Source organism: Muntiacus reevesi, chromosome 13 (assembly GCF_963930625.1).
Source record: "Muntiacus reevesi chromosome 13, mMunRee1.1, whole genome shotgun sequence".
Taxonomy (NCBI): domain Eukaryota; kingdom Metazoa; phylum Chordata; class Mammalia; order Artiodactyla; family Cervidae; genus Muntiacus; species Muntiacus reevesi.
In genome coordinates, this window is record NC_089261.1 from 52,043,214 (window position 1) to 52,058,675 (window position 15,462).

The window sequence follows — 15,462 nt, forward strand, 5'->3', positions numbered from 1 at the left end:
TGCAGTGGCTGTGCAATGACCTCACTGCCTCCCTGGGCCACCACTTCAGCACTGAAGGCATTTCACATTATTTTTTATAGGCTTGCTTATAGCTTATAGCTTACTTTAGACACTAGGACCCTATATATCACCAGTCAGGGGTGATTTAAGGACAGACAGGTCAGAAATATAAGTGTTTGGGATGGAAAATGACCTTGGTAGTCCCATCTGATTTTAGGGTCAGATTCTAGTGACAGGACCTGACCCTCCTCCCATAACTAGGTACCCACATTCCCCCACAGTGTCCAGATGCTAAGTCCTAGCCTTGCTCATCCTCAGTTTTTCCCCAAACCAGAGTCCTATAATTTTCTTTGTCATTCAGTCTGGGCTCTGACAGATTTCTTGACAGTGATGGGCATCTTCCTGAGTCTAGGCATCTTGTCTCTTCCAGTATTTATCACTTTTTTTTTTTTTTTTTGGCTACTCTGCATGGCATGCAGGATCTTAGTTCCTCAACCAGGGATTGAATCCGCAGCCCCGGCAGTAAGAGCCCAGAGTTCTAACCACTGGGCCACCAGGGAAGTCCCATCTTGACTCTTGCAGACTCCTCACTCCTGGGCTGCACCTCCCCGCAAGAACACCACTGGTCACCTCTTGCTGGCTGGCCTTCGCCCTGGTGCTTCTCAGAACAACCCACAGCACACACCCCTGCAGGCAGAGTCGGCCTCTCAGGCCTCACCTGAGAACTGTTCCTGGGATGTTGCGGGGCTACAGGGGCTGCCGTAATGAAGGACCACAGACGGACCAGGTGACTTAAACAACGGAAACGCATCGTCTCCCAGCTCCGGAGGCTAGCGATCAAGATGTCAAGTGACATGTATACATTATTATGTATAAGATAGATAACTAATGAGAAAAAACACTCAATGCTCAGTGGTGACCTACATGCGAAGGAAATCTAAAACCCAGCAATCCTCCTGGGCATACACACCGAGGAAACCAGATCTGAAAGAGACACGTGCACCCCAGTGTTCATCGCAGCACTGTTTATAATAGCCAGGACATGGAAGCAACCTAGATGCCCATCAGCAGATGAATGGATAAGGAAGCTGTGGTACATATACACCATGGAATATTGCTCAGCCATTAAAAAGAATTCATTTGAATCAGTTCTCATGAGATGGATGAAACTGGAGCCCATTATACAGAGTGAAGTAAGCCAGAAAGATAAAGACCAATACAGTATACTAACACATATATATGGAATTTAAAAAGATGGTAACGATAACCCTATATGCAAAACAGAAAAAGAGACACAGATGTACAGAACAGACTTTTGGACTCTGTGGGAGAAGGCGAGGATGGGATGTTCTGAGAGAATAGCAATGAAACAAGTATAGTATCAAGTGTGAAACAGACCACCAGCCCAGATTGGATGCATGAGACAAGTGCTCGGGGCTGGTGCACTGGGAAGACCCAGAGGGATGGGATGGGGAGGGAGGCGGGAGGGAGGATCGGGATGGGGAACACATGTAAATCCATGGCTGATTCATGTCAATGTATGGCAAAAACCACTACAATATTGTAACCACTACAATATTGTAAAGTAATTAGCCTCCAACTAATAAAAGTAAATGAAAAATAAAAGAAATACACACAAACACACACACATATATATCTATATATATATAATTTTCCGACAATATAGATTGGAGCAAGGACTCTGCAGTTAGAAAGAAAAAAAAAAAAAGGATACCTAAAACTAGGTGAATATTTGTACACATATGACTGATTTACTCTGCCGCACAGCAGTAACTAACATGACATTGCAAGGCAACGAATCCTTTAAAATTAATTTTTTAAAAAAGATCAAGATGATAAGATCAAGGTACTGGCAGGATTGGCTCCTTCTGAGGACAGTGAGGGAAGGACTGTCCCAGGACTCTCTCCTTGGCTTGTAGACGGTCATCTTCTCTATGTCTCCACATCCTCTCCCACTGTGTGGTGTCTCTCTGCCCTAATTTCCTCTTTTTCGAAGGATACCAGCCAGACTGGATTAGAGCCCACATTAAGTGACCAGTTTTAATTTAATCACCTCCCTAAAGACCCCATCTCAAATGCAGTCACACTCTGAGACACTGGGTGTGAGGACCCCAGTATATGAATGAGGGGGTGCACACAGCATCCTGTAACAGATGCCACCCCTCTGGTTTGCTTCACCCCACTGTCCACTTAGGCCTGAGCTTGAGAGAGTCTCAAAGCACTGATTTTCAATTCAGTTGCACTCCATGATGAGGAAATCCCAGCTTAAACTAAATGATGTCCAGTGCCAGGCCTCCAATATGAGCATGTCTAATTGTCTGGTGAGGCAGGATGGCCAGGAGCCTACTGTCACCTGACAGACTAATTTCCTGGAGGAAACAGACCCAAAAGAGGCCTGGAAGACAAGCAGCCAGTGAGAAAGAGCATGGTGACTGTCACCTGGGTATTTCTCCCAACTCCCATATTTTGGGAGGAGGGGGAGGGAAATAGACTTCAAATTAAAACTTAGAAGCTATTTTTATTTTTTAAATGTTTTTAGTTTTTGAAGCATAAGCAGCGCTGCCTTGCTACCTGGCTAATAGAGAAAAACAGCATCCGTATTTCTGTGCTTAAAATAGCATAGCCGTCTACACTGATGGTTCACAGCACACGGTAAAGCTTTGATGACAAGGCATTCCGGCACATCAGCTAGCTGTGACACAAGCAGCCGCGTCGAGGGGCGGCAGCAACAGCCAGCAGAAGCAGGAGCAGGCAGTGGGGAACCTACCAGACACCTTCCGGAGGTGACCTTCCGAGCTCATGAGCACACATAAGTCACATCATAGAAACTTCCAGAAATTATTGGAGGAGGTGGAGGTCATTCTGCAAGGTGCTAGAGTTCGTATCTTAGCAGGTAAGAGCAAGAGTGAACAGAATGTGAATTGTCTCAAAAAAAGACTTTTTTGTGTGCCTAGCTAGATAACTAGGGCTACCAAAGTCACAGTTCAAGAAAAGATTTCTAGAACGGTGAGATTTTTAAAAGAGGAGCTCCTGACTGACGGTAATGCCATTTCAATTTGGCTGTAGCAAAGTCAGATAGATTATGATTTAATGTTAGCATCTGGTCAGTATATTTCTTCCAGTAACACCTTGTTAAAGACATGCATCCTTCTGTCTCCTTGAGCACAGTCGGTTGTCATCTTCATTTGGGCAACAGAACTGGGTGTTAGGGAAATCTGGCAAACAGATATGTGATTTCACCCAAGCCACATTATTATGATGTCATTAAAGAAAAGTGATCAAAGTTAAAACCTCTTCAGTCGGCTTCATTTAGAAAAATAAAATTCCCAGAAGGGGCACATGAGCCTCAAGAGACTTCCAACAAATCCAGCAACACCAAGTCCAACTGCATAAAATCCAATAGTATCATCGAGCCCCATCGTCTCTAATTTGTGGTCAGTAGTAAAAACCAGTGCTGCTTGCAATGAATCCACCATCTAAGGTGGAAGGTTTATGACAACCTTATTTTCCTTGTCACAAAGTACAAGAGAAAACGAAGTTGAGAAGGGAAACAAAGGGCAGAAATCCTGAGGCTAAATTACAGGTTTATAGACCCATGAAATATTATTAGCCTGGTCAAATTCCTACTGAGCTTCTGCATTCTGTTTATTCAGATTTCTCTGCAGCTTCAGCAGGGCCCCATGCTCGACTGCCTCGTGAAGTATCATTATTTAATCGTTGATGCTTTCAAGCCAGCTATGACAATTCCCCACAGAGGTTTTACATTAGTTTAATTTTTCAAAGCTTTGCAAAAATTCTATAGTCTTATAGAAGTACTACACAGATATGGCAAGTTTTATCACATTTTATCAAGTTTTATCAAGTTTTTAACAGAGCTATGACTGATTGGTGATGATGAATATGGACTCCCAATTTCAATGACCTGAGAGCTTCAGTTTTGCAAAGCATGTGACATAGAACCTGAACATGATAGGTATGCAACAAGTGTCGCTTCCCTTCCCATTCAAGGTGACCAAAGTGTGGGCTTCTGTTCAATCATGGCACAAATATTTAAATATTAGCCCTAACTTCTGTCTGAGACTATATGTTTCCTGATCAAAGTTCACATCTTTAAGGAGGTCCTTCTGCTTTGCTACTGTAGGAATTCAGCGCCCAACTGAATTCACTCTTAGCCACTGAACAGGGCTTGTCAGTCGGTTTTGTAGAGATCAGAGAGCACATTGAAGCTATGCAGAGCAGTGACACAGACCTGCCTGAGTCTAATGTGAAGCCTGTGTTGCCTTGAGACAGCAGCCAAAGCAGAAGCTTCATGCAGATGACAGTCCAGGGAGAAAGAATTCTGTTTACCTCCACATACCTTCTGCCTTCTGATCTCAAGGAAAAGGGGCAGAACCACCAAAAGTGGTAGACACACCCTACCCTCTGCCTGGGAGGGGCCACAGGCCCCCTTGCCCTTCAGCTTCAGGTGGAATTTAGCCAATTGGGTGGCCTGCTGGAAGATGGAGGGAGAGAGGACAGTCATGGCAAGGCAGCATTCCCTTGGGTTCTTCCAGGTGACTACAAACCTCCACTAAAGGCTACAGGGCCTGTCAGGTGGCCCACCCTACATAACTTTCTCCTTCTAGGCTCCAGGAACATCCCTCCTCTCACCTTGAGGGTTTATAGGGGTGAAAACTGCCCTCAGGCACTTTACCATCACTTGTAGATTCCCTGTAACCTGCCTATGCCTTTGAAGTTTACCTGTTTATTAAACCATCCCAAAGTTATCCTTTAAAATGGTAGCAAGTAAGTGCTCTATTGATTTGGGAACTCATATTGTGCATGTCAGTACAGGGAAGACTTGTCAGTCCCATTTAGATGTGTGACATGAAATGACAGTCCCTGAATACATCTTTGGACACAATGTCCAACTCCCCCATTCATTCTTTCAACCCACATTTATTGGTTGACTTTCTTTTTTTTTTAATTGTGTGATTCTTTTCATCTTTTTTTTTTTTTCATTTATTTTTATTAGTTGGAGGCTAATTACTTTACAACATTATAGTGGTATCAGACACAACTTCAGGCATACTGGTGGGTGCAATGCACTAGCCGGGCAGCCCCAGCAAACCCATGGTGACAATGAAGTCATTTGACCTGCCATGTATCTGATCTCTGGGCTTCCCAAATAGTGCTAGTGGTAAAGAACCTGCCTGCCACTTCAGGAGACGTAAGAGACACAGGTTCAACCTCTGGGTTAGGAAGACCCTCTGCAGGAGGGCATGGCAACTGCCTACAGTATTCCTACATCAAGAATCCCATGGTCAGAAGAGCCTGACAGGCTGCAGTCCATAGAGTCGCACAGAGTCGGACACGACTGAAGTGACTAAGCACGCTCCCATGTATACCTGATCTCCATGCCCTGCTGGCATTCGAGCCCCCACCTGGCCCCCACCTGGCATCTCCCCAGTTCATCCTCTGCACGTCCTCTGCCACAGCCGCCTTGATCACAGAGTTCACAGTGGCATGGCTTTGCAGGGAGAATCGTCAGTCCTGAGCATGCTAGGTAGTCCTTGCCCATCCTTTCATCCCATGCTCCTAACACACCAACACTCATTGTTCCTCCAAGCTGCCAGGCCTCTGAACACCTCTGTGACTTTCACATGCTGCTCTGGCTGCTTAGAATGCTGTTTCCCCATTATCTTCCTGGAAAATTCCTAACTCAAGTCAGTCTACAAAGCCTTCCAGGAAGCAGCAGGGGGAACTTAAATGCTTTCTCCTGGGTGGTCCTCCAGCAGCCATTGCACACCCCTGTCCCATCACGCATAATATTTTGCTGCGAAGTTGCTCCATGTACTGTCTCTCCTGCTATGCCCAGGTTGCGGGCAGGGACGCTGCCTCTTAATTATGAAACAACATTCAACTGTAAAAGCTGCCTATAGCTATCTCTACATTCTAGGTGGTGTGACTGATTTATCTTTGGAGAAAACTTGGGATTTTTTTTTTTTTAATTGGGGAAAACACTATGGTGTGCTTTTTAATTTGCAAAGAATATGCCTGGGGTCAGATATGAAAAGAAAGAGGAAGACAATAAGAAACCAAACAATGTCAAAAATCAAGCCTTTGGGGGGCCTGGGGCACACCTAAGGAGACATTATCCAGCTGCTAAGACAGTCCTCCCTGCTCTTCTCAAGTGAAGAGCCTGAGGATAGAGAAAGGAAAAGCCTGGATGAGTGGCAATTGACTCACTAGCAAGATGATGGCTGGCCAGAGAGACGGGAGGTGGGTGATGGGAGAGGCTTTTGGAGCAGTGAAGGCTTTCATATTCCCCAGGCTTTCCTTGTCTAGGTTACAGTTCTCTCACAAGGACTTCTAAGATAGCACTGTGACCTGTTCACCCCTAACCCCTAATAGCGGCCTTAGGCAATGAAGGAAGAAAGTGTGTTTCTGTTTTGAAACAAACCAGAACACAGACAGCTGGTGCAGAAGTAGAGCAGAGGAGAAGAGGTGATGAGAGAATCCCAAGAGAGCAGCACCCAGAGAAAGAGGTGACACCAGCAGGCATAGGTTTATCCTCACACAGCCCTCAGAAAGGGTGACTGGATTTCTGCAGTTCGCAGGTCACTTAGGCTCACAAAATGAAGGGTGATCCTGGAAGGCTGGAAACTTTTTATACACTTGAGTTACATTTATATTTTGAGCAATTCACAGGATTCTGGGCACACTGAACACACTTAAAAATTTTTTGACAAGTGGATGGATTGATGGATGGATGGATGGACGAATGGATGATAAAAGAATGGAAGTTTTGCTCCAATACAACCTCAAGCATTTGCTCTTCCTGACAGGGCCACCATGTTTCTTTCATCTTGTTACTCTGTTCTTATAAGGCCTTAAGGGAACTGGAGACAATAAACAGAACAGATCCTGTAAGGACAAGGGAATAACCCTGGTTTAGACAGAGGGGCATGATGGGCTAATTAGTACAAGACATGTAACAGCTCATCTAGACTCCAAGCTGCTCTCCCTCTCCCCCTAGCTGCCAGCCAACCTCACCTCCACAGCAGGAGCAGACGAAGCAGGTCATTCTTTCTGAGGCAGCATCCAGCGAGTTCCCAGTTCTCACTTCCCTGGACCACTAGCATGATGCTGAGAGCCTGAAGGTCTCATTTCTGCAAGCCATGGGGACCAAGAAACAGAAAGCAGCCCTGAAGAGAGGGGCGCCCTGTGTGTTCTGGGACACCCCAGAGAAGGAGAGCCGGGCTGGAGTGCATCCAGACCAGGGATCTCAGGAGCATGGGGTCAGTAACTCAGTGCTGGGGAGCAGCTCTGTGGAAGGCACTGCATTTTGTCCTAGGAAGCCCCAGAGCTCCACCCTCTCCAAAGTGGCTGAGAATGCCAGGGCCCAGGAAGTCACAGCCCACACGGGAGGCCCAGGCATGCTGGGCGCACAGAAGGACGGCTGGGACCCAGCTTCGGTGTTCGGGCCACAGCTCGGCCTGGGGCGCCCACACGTCCCCACGCCCGAGCTGCCTGGGAACAGGACTCTGGCCTGGGAAAGGAGGCCGGCGGCTGGCTGTCCCACCAACAGCAATTCTCCAGTCGGCCATTTACTTCTGTGAGTGCTTCTGTCAAAGAATGAGAGAGGCAGGAAAGGTCAGAATTGTGAGCTGTCCATCACAGCTCATGGCTCAGAGCCTTGACAAGAAATAGGAAAATGACAGAATTAATGATGAGACAGGAGACTGAGCAAAGGGGAAATGACAAACCAGCAAGGTTTGACAGTATGTTTAGATACTATATTCACTGCCTCTCAACACACAGGAGGGCAGAATGATAGATATCAGCACACAGGAAAGACCTCTGGGGTAAACGCATCCCAATACTTTAATCTCTCGGGACAATAACATTACAACACAGGTGAATGTTATTAGCAAGAGGTTAGTTGTTGGTTGAGAGAGTCCACATTTGGAATTTGTTTCTATTGTTCCTGTGGGCACTCTCTTGCCTGAAAGCACAAACCAAAACACTTCACTTTCTAACACATAATTAGAACTGTTTGTTAGTAGGTTTTCGAGCTATTAACCTGCAAATACAAATCTTATGTTAGGATTTTCCTAGACATTAAAAAAAAAAAAATCCCAGATGAAAGGAGAGAGTAGCATGAAAGCATATATACTACCATATATAAAAATAGATAGCCAATAGAAATTTGCTACATGACTCAAGGAGATCAAACCAGGGCTCTGTAACAACCTAGAAGGGTGGGAAAGAGTGGGAGGTGGGAGGAGGCTCAAGAGGGGAAGGGACATATGTACACCTATGGTTAATTCACACTGATATATGACAGAAATGAAACCAATACTGCAAAGAATTTATCCTTCAATTGAAAATAAATAAATTAAATAAGAATCCCAGAGGAGAGGCTGGCACTTATTTGATAATATAAGTGAAGTCCTGAGTGCAAAATAAAGTTCATGTATCCATGAAAAATGTAAATTCATCCCAAAATGCAATGTGGTTAATAAGTCCTGAAGTATTATAGAGATGGGAAGGAAGGGAGGGAGGGAAAGCAGAGATTTTAGAAATCTCCAGACCCAAGACTGATTCCCAAACTCCCCACCTCCTTTGCAGCCACCATCAGCATGACACTGACCCTCTCCATGCCCCAGACTCCTCTCCATGATGATGGCAATCATGACATCTATGAAGGTAAGGTTGACATGGAGGATGCAGCAGGCACTCAGGGAAGATGACTTCCCTCCTTCCTTCCTTCAGAATGGCTTTGGGTCAGCAATATTGGATTCTTTTATAAAGTCCTGAACTTCAGTTTATGGAGGTAGAGCAGTCATGAGCCAGAAAAGAGAAGTGAACTAACAAGTAAAAATGAAACTTTCTAAGGAAAGCAATCCTCAGAAATGAAAAATTGTTCTCAGTCACTGCAAAAATAGAATGAATATTTAGTGCTAATGTCTCCTAGCAGGCAGAGCAAAATGCCCACAAACGCACTGAGCGCTTACTAAAGGGGGCCTTTCGACACCACTCAACTGTGACAGCAGGCAGCCCCTTCTGTTCGCCTCTGCTCAGAGGCAGCTGACCAGTGAGCCATCTTCCTTTCAGAGTAGAAACTGGAGCAGAGGCATCTTAAAAATAACCAACACGTTCATGATATAAGTAAGGGTATAGATTCAAAACACTTGGACATCCCATTTCAGTTTAGGACAGGTGTTCCCAATATTTAAAAATATGAGATGTCTTTTTTGCCATGCCAACTCCCCATATGTTAAGAGCTGCCCTTTCAATAACTATCAATTAGGAAAATCCATAATCATGGAAAACTACTGTGAATCCCATTTCAAACTGTGATGCTGGAGATGTTTAAGAGTCCCTTGGACAGCAAGGAGGTCAAACCAGTCAATTTAAAGGAAATCAACACTGAATATTCATTGGACAGACTGATGCTGAAGCCAAAGCTCCAATACTTTGGCCACCTCATGTTAAGAGCTGACTCACTGGAAAAGACCTTAATGCAGGGAAAGATTGAGGGCAGGAAGAGAAGGGGGCAACAGAGGATGAGATGGTTGGATGGCATCATCGATGCAATGGACATGAGTTTGAGCTAACTCTGGGAGACAGTGAAGGGCAGGGAAGTCTGGCATGCTACAGTTTATGGGGTTACAAGGAACAGGGCATGACTTAGCAAATGAACAACATAGTATCCACATACATTGAAAAATAATCATGACATCTGTGTGTAAAATATACTTTATCTCACCCAACAAAAGACAGAGCAAAAACAGCTTTGTTGACCCATGACAGCAGTGTTGTAAACAAACTCCCTTCTCCTAAAGATGCAGAGCCCACAGATGAAGAGCCACTCACTGGGGCACTGAGTCTCTGGTTTATTTTATATAAAATCTCCATCAAAAGAAGCTGAGGATGAATATTGATTTGTGTGGTTTTGAAGCAAAGATTTGAAAATAAGAAAATGATAATGGACCTAGAGATCATTATACTGAGTGGGGTAAGTCAGAGAAAGAACAAATATCATATGATATCACTTTCATGTGAAATCTAGAAAAATGGTGCAAATGAACTTATTTGCAAAACAGACTCATAGACTTCAGAAGCAAAGTTAGGGCTGCCAAAGGGGAAGTGGGGGAAGGAATAAGTTAGGAGTTTGGAGTTAACATATACATACAAAGATAGATAATTAACAAGGACCTACTGATAGTATAGGGAACTCTACTCAATAGTATGTAATAACATAAACGGGGAAAGAATCTGAATAAGAATGGAAATACATATATGTATAACGGAGTCATTTTGCTGTACACCCAAAACTAACACAAACCTTGTAAATCAGCTACACTCCAATATAAAATGAAAATTTTTAAACAGGAAAATGAAGACAACATTCAACTGCTGAGAGTATATTTATCCCTTATGCTATTAATAAACCAAAGAGTTTTTTGTAAGACCAATATTTAGGATTATAATCTTTCTTAAAGAAGAGATCAAGCATCCTAATATGTGTATTCTGACGCACTAGAAGAAAACAACGATGAAGAGAAGCCCACTGTTTCCACCATGACTTGTTGGCACAATGACATAGCTTTATCTCAGAGTCACTTGACTGAGACTCTGATTAAAAGGATGCTGATTAATTATAACTTTTAATAACAGAACTCTGTATTGCTAGATGAAATCCCAATTTGCCATAAAAGGGAACAACTCATAAACTAACCCAAAGGAAAGTCCTTAAAATCCAGTTGTTGAGACAGAAGGAAAAACCCCAAACATTCACACAATGACTCAGTGTGATTGGCCAAGAATCTCAGGGGAAATCAAAACATGTGACCAAAGACTTCCTTTCACTGCCTGAATCTCTTGAAAATGACAAAAAAAAAAAGAATGATCTCCAATAACATCTACATCAAGTCATCACAGGATCAAACACTCGCCTCCAAAAAGAGACAAAAAAATGCCATTTTCACAGGACCATTCCCAGGTCCTGTGTCTGTGGGCTCAATGCATATGGTATGTTGCACCATATCTTCAGATAGAGGCACACATCCATCCCATCCTGCCGGAACAGACTCGAGCATCTGCCTTCCATGCTGGGCTATGGACTCCATCATCAAATACAGCAGCAAATAAAGAAGGCCCAGCAAAATGATTCACCAGGGACCTGTTTACATTTGCACTGTCAATTCTAATAGGTTTTTTATGGAGTTAAATTCTCCTGCCCTCATTAGAACCATGATTGCCTGTCAGTGAGTCTGACGTGTTTGAATTCCCACGAGGGTGTCAGACTCCCCATCCTGTCTACGGCTCAGGTAGGGTCAAGGACAAGGTGCAGTCAAAAGTTTACACGTCAGTCCTTGAAAACACACGGTAAATCCCACTCCACCCATAAGTACTTCACCACGCCACTGGAGAACTCTTGGGTTCTTCTGATCTTGGCACTCACAACTCGGAGGGTCCTGAAATAACCGGGCTGGCCTTGCCTTGTACGAGGAACTATGCTAGCTTCCTCCCCTTGTAGGAAGAACCCGTGCTAGCTTCTTGGGTCTTCTTGGAACAATTGACAACAATAATAACTAGAGTATCCAAGGGCTTCCCTGGTGGCTCAGATGGTAAAGAATCTGCCTGCCATGTGGGAGACCCAGGTTCAATCCCTGAGTCGGGAAGATCTCCTGGAGAAGGGAATGGCAACCAGGAGAATCCCATGAACAGAGAAGCCTGGTAGGCTACAGTCCATGGCGTTGCAAAGAGTCGGACACCACTGAGGAACACACACACACAGTATCTGAAGGCTGACAAGGCTATGACCACTGAGAGCCGCCTCACCTGTGTCAGATTTGTGCTGGGCTGTACATAATCCCTCAGTCGTGTCTGACTCTTTGTGACCCCGTGGACTGTAGCCCGCTAGGCTCCTCTGTTCATGGGGATTCTCCAGGCAAGAACACTGGAGTGGGCTGCCATGTCCTCCTCCAGGGGATCTTCTCAACCCAGGGCTCAAACCCAGGTCTCCCACATTGCAGGCGGATTCTCTTCTCTCCAACCCACCAGGGAAGCCCAGGTTTGAGGAAAGGGTTATTTCTAAGGACCCACCAGAAGGCACAGAGAAAACCTGGGCAACTTGGAGGGTAGGGAGTTCTCTGCTGGCTAAGAGGAGGGAAGCCCGCACAGAGTGGTCATGTTTATGGCACTCTTATCCTGCCAAGCACTTGTTATATCTTATCTCATTTAAGAATTACAACTCGGGACTTCCCTGGTGGTCCCGTGGTTAAGACTTTGCCTTCCATTGCAGGGGATGCAGGTTCAACCCCTGGTCAGGAAGCTAAGACCCCATAGCCCTCACAGCCAAAAAAACCAGAACACAAACAGAAGCAATACTGTAACAAATTCAATGAAGACTTTAAAAATGATTCACAGCAAAAACATTTTTAAAAATTAAAAAAAAAAAAAAAAAAAACAATTACAACTCAGTAGGAATGATGATTACACCCGCTGTTTCAGTGGGGGGAACTGAGGCTCAGAGAGTCATCTTCCCACAGTCCCAGAGAAAGTAAGTGGTCCAGCAGGATGGAAATATTGCAGCTAATATTGCAGCTCCCATCCTATAGTGGCCCTGGGCAGACGCCAGCCCTCCAGACAAACGGAATGCGGCAGGAGCTGACTTGGGGGCCTGGGGACTCAGAAAGTGTCCCCGCTAACAGGATGGATAGAACCACGAACCAGATGCCAAGATGGAGAGATCTCTGAGCACAAATAGTCTCCCCACCTGAACCTTCCGAAAAACACGTTCATAATTTGGTCTACTTTCAGTAATCAGCTGTAAAGAAAAAAGAGGACTTTACTAGACCAAAAACTATGGCAGGAGAGAAATAAGTCACCCTCTAGCTCCTTTGTCCTTAATTTCCAGTCATATATACAGAAGTCATTCCCGGAAACTTTCTTTTGGGGGAATTTTTAACTAGGATCAAATTAGATTGCTTTACAACTGAGTGTCCATTCATAGATAAATGAATAAAGAAGCTGTAATATACATTTGCATGTACACACACACACACACACATATATTTAATGGAATACTATTCAGCTATTAAAAAGAACAAAATCTTGCTATTTGCTGCACCATGAATGGACTTACAGGATATTGTGCTCAATGAAAGTCAGGCAGAGAAAGACAGCTACTGTATGGTATCATTTATATGTGTAATCTAAAAGAATATAACAAACTAGTGAATAAAACAAACCAAAAAAGCAGACTCACAGATACAGAGAACAAACTAGTATTTACCAGTGGGGAGAGGAGAAAGGGGAGAGGCAGTGTAGCTGGGGGACTGGGCAGGTTATTATGGGAGCATATGAAGTCATGTGTGTGAAACTTTCGAAAACTGTATTTCACTATAGAGTTTAAAGAATCTTGTATTCAACTATAAAACTCAGATTGCTTCATGCTCTGAGCCCTAAAATATTTGCATTTTATAACTTTACCCCATTTCTTAATATTCCCCAGCCTGAGTTTCTCTTAGAGATGCTGCCTACACTTGAGAATTCAGATCTATGGGGGTGGGGTCAAGGCAACCATATTCTTAATAGCCCCCCACCCCCAGAAGGTTCCAGAGCAAACAACGTGAGAGTCCCAAGGTATAAGGCAGGTGAGCATCTTGTGATTGGATCTCAAGCAGTCAGTGTCTTTGTTTATGGAGAAAATGTGGAAGGACGGAGTTTGAACAGGAGGCCCTGGGATGTGGGCTGGTTGTAGGGAAATCCGCTTTCTCATCACTGTCCAAATTCTCCTCCAAGAGGTTTAGAATCAATTATACAGGAAGATCTGAAAAAATTCTCCCATTAAAAGAAAAAAGAAGCAATGCAAATATCAATCAACAAGTGAATGGATAAAGAAGATGTGGTACATAAACAAATAGAATATTACTCAGCCCTAAAAAAGGAATGAAATAATGCCCCTTGATACAACATGGATGGACCTAGAGATTATCACATTAAATGAGGTAAATCAGAAAGAAAAAGACAAATATATATCACTTATACGTGGACTCTTCAAAAATGATACAAATCAACTCATTTACAGAACAGAAACAGACTTAGCGCTGTAGAAAACAAACAAGGTTACCAAAGGGGCTAGCAAAGCGCTGGGGGAGCTAAATTGTTTGGGATGAGCAGAGATGCATTACTACATATAAAATAAACAACAAGGACCTACTGCGTATCACAGGAAGCTATACACAATATCTTGTAATAATCTACAAAGGATAAGAATCTGAAAAGGAATGTGTGTGTGTGTGTGTGTGTGTGTAACTGAGTCACTTTTCCATGTACCTGAAATCAACACAACACTGTAAATTAACTATATTTCAATTTACAAAAAAAAGCAGAGACTTCCCTGTTGGCTCAGTGGCTAAGACACCACACGCCCAATGCAGGGGGCCTGAGTTTGATCCCTGGTCAGGGAACTAGATCCCACATGCTACAACTAAGAGTTCGAGTGCCACAACTAAGACCCGGCACAACCAATAAATAAGTAAAGAGAATGTAGCCTAGAAAGAACAGAGGGCAAGATGGGGCCTGTCTGCCTACTTGCTTATTTGCAGTCATGACCTGGGCTGGTAAGCAGTTTTACCTGCTAACTGGCTTCTGTCTGGTTGCCTGTTGAAATGACTTGCTATTCAGCCCCGGCCCTTTAAGGAGATAAAGCAGGAAAACACTGCAGCCGCTGTCTCTTCTCCTTCCTAACCCCCTTCTTCTCTACCGTGAAGCCTTCTTATTCTCTTTCTCTCCTTCATTCTCTGTTCTCCGCAGCCCAGCTTTCTTGGACAACCTGTCTGCACTTGGCCTCCAGACACTTCCTTCTGTTTGGGTTTTTTTCTTTCCCTTCCAACTTCAGGATGCCTTCTGTTCTAACATCCCTCCTTTCCCTGCCACTCACCGGCTCACGGTTTGGTACCCAAGCTGTTTTCTGTTCGCTGGCAGCAAGCCTCAAATTCCATTCTGCCACAGGATTTAGCTCTAAGTCAGGCAGTAAATGGGCTCTTTACAAATCTAGCTTAATTTAAAGAACTCTCTCCGTGAGCTGCATTTCTGGGGACATTTTTCAAGGGTGTTAGCAACTAGACGGCGTGCACTTGCTTGTACAACAGCAGACTGGATGCTGTTTCTGTCACTCTGAGAAACTGAAGGTAAGGTTCAAATTAACTAGCAAGTGTAAACCACAGCAACCCAGAGAATGGTTTCGCAGAACCTTTTTTTCTTTCCTCTGTTTGTATAATTTTAGTGACTAAGGCATGAGGTGCATGGGTCTGAGAGTCACCTTGGTGGAGGCAGCAGAAAAAACTGAGTTTACTGATCAGCTTGGGGTCAGATTGGATGCTGGAGGATGGGAAGGTGGGATGTCATTGATCATGACTCCACACCTCAGCCTGGATGACTTGT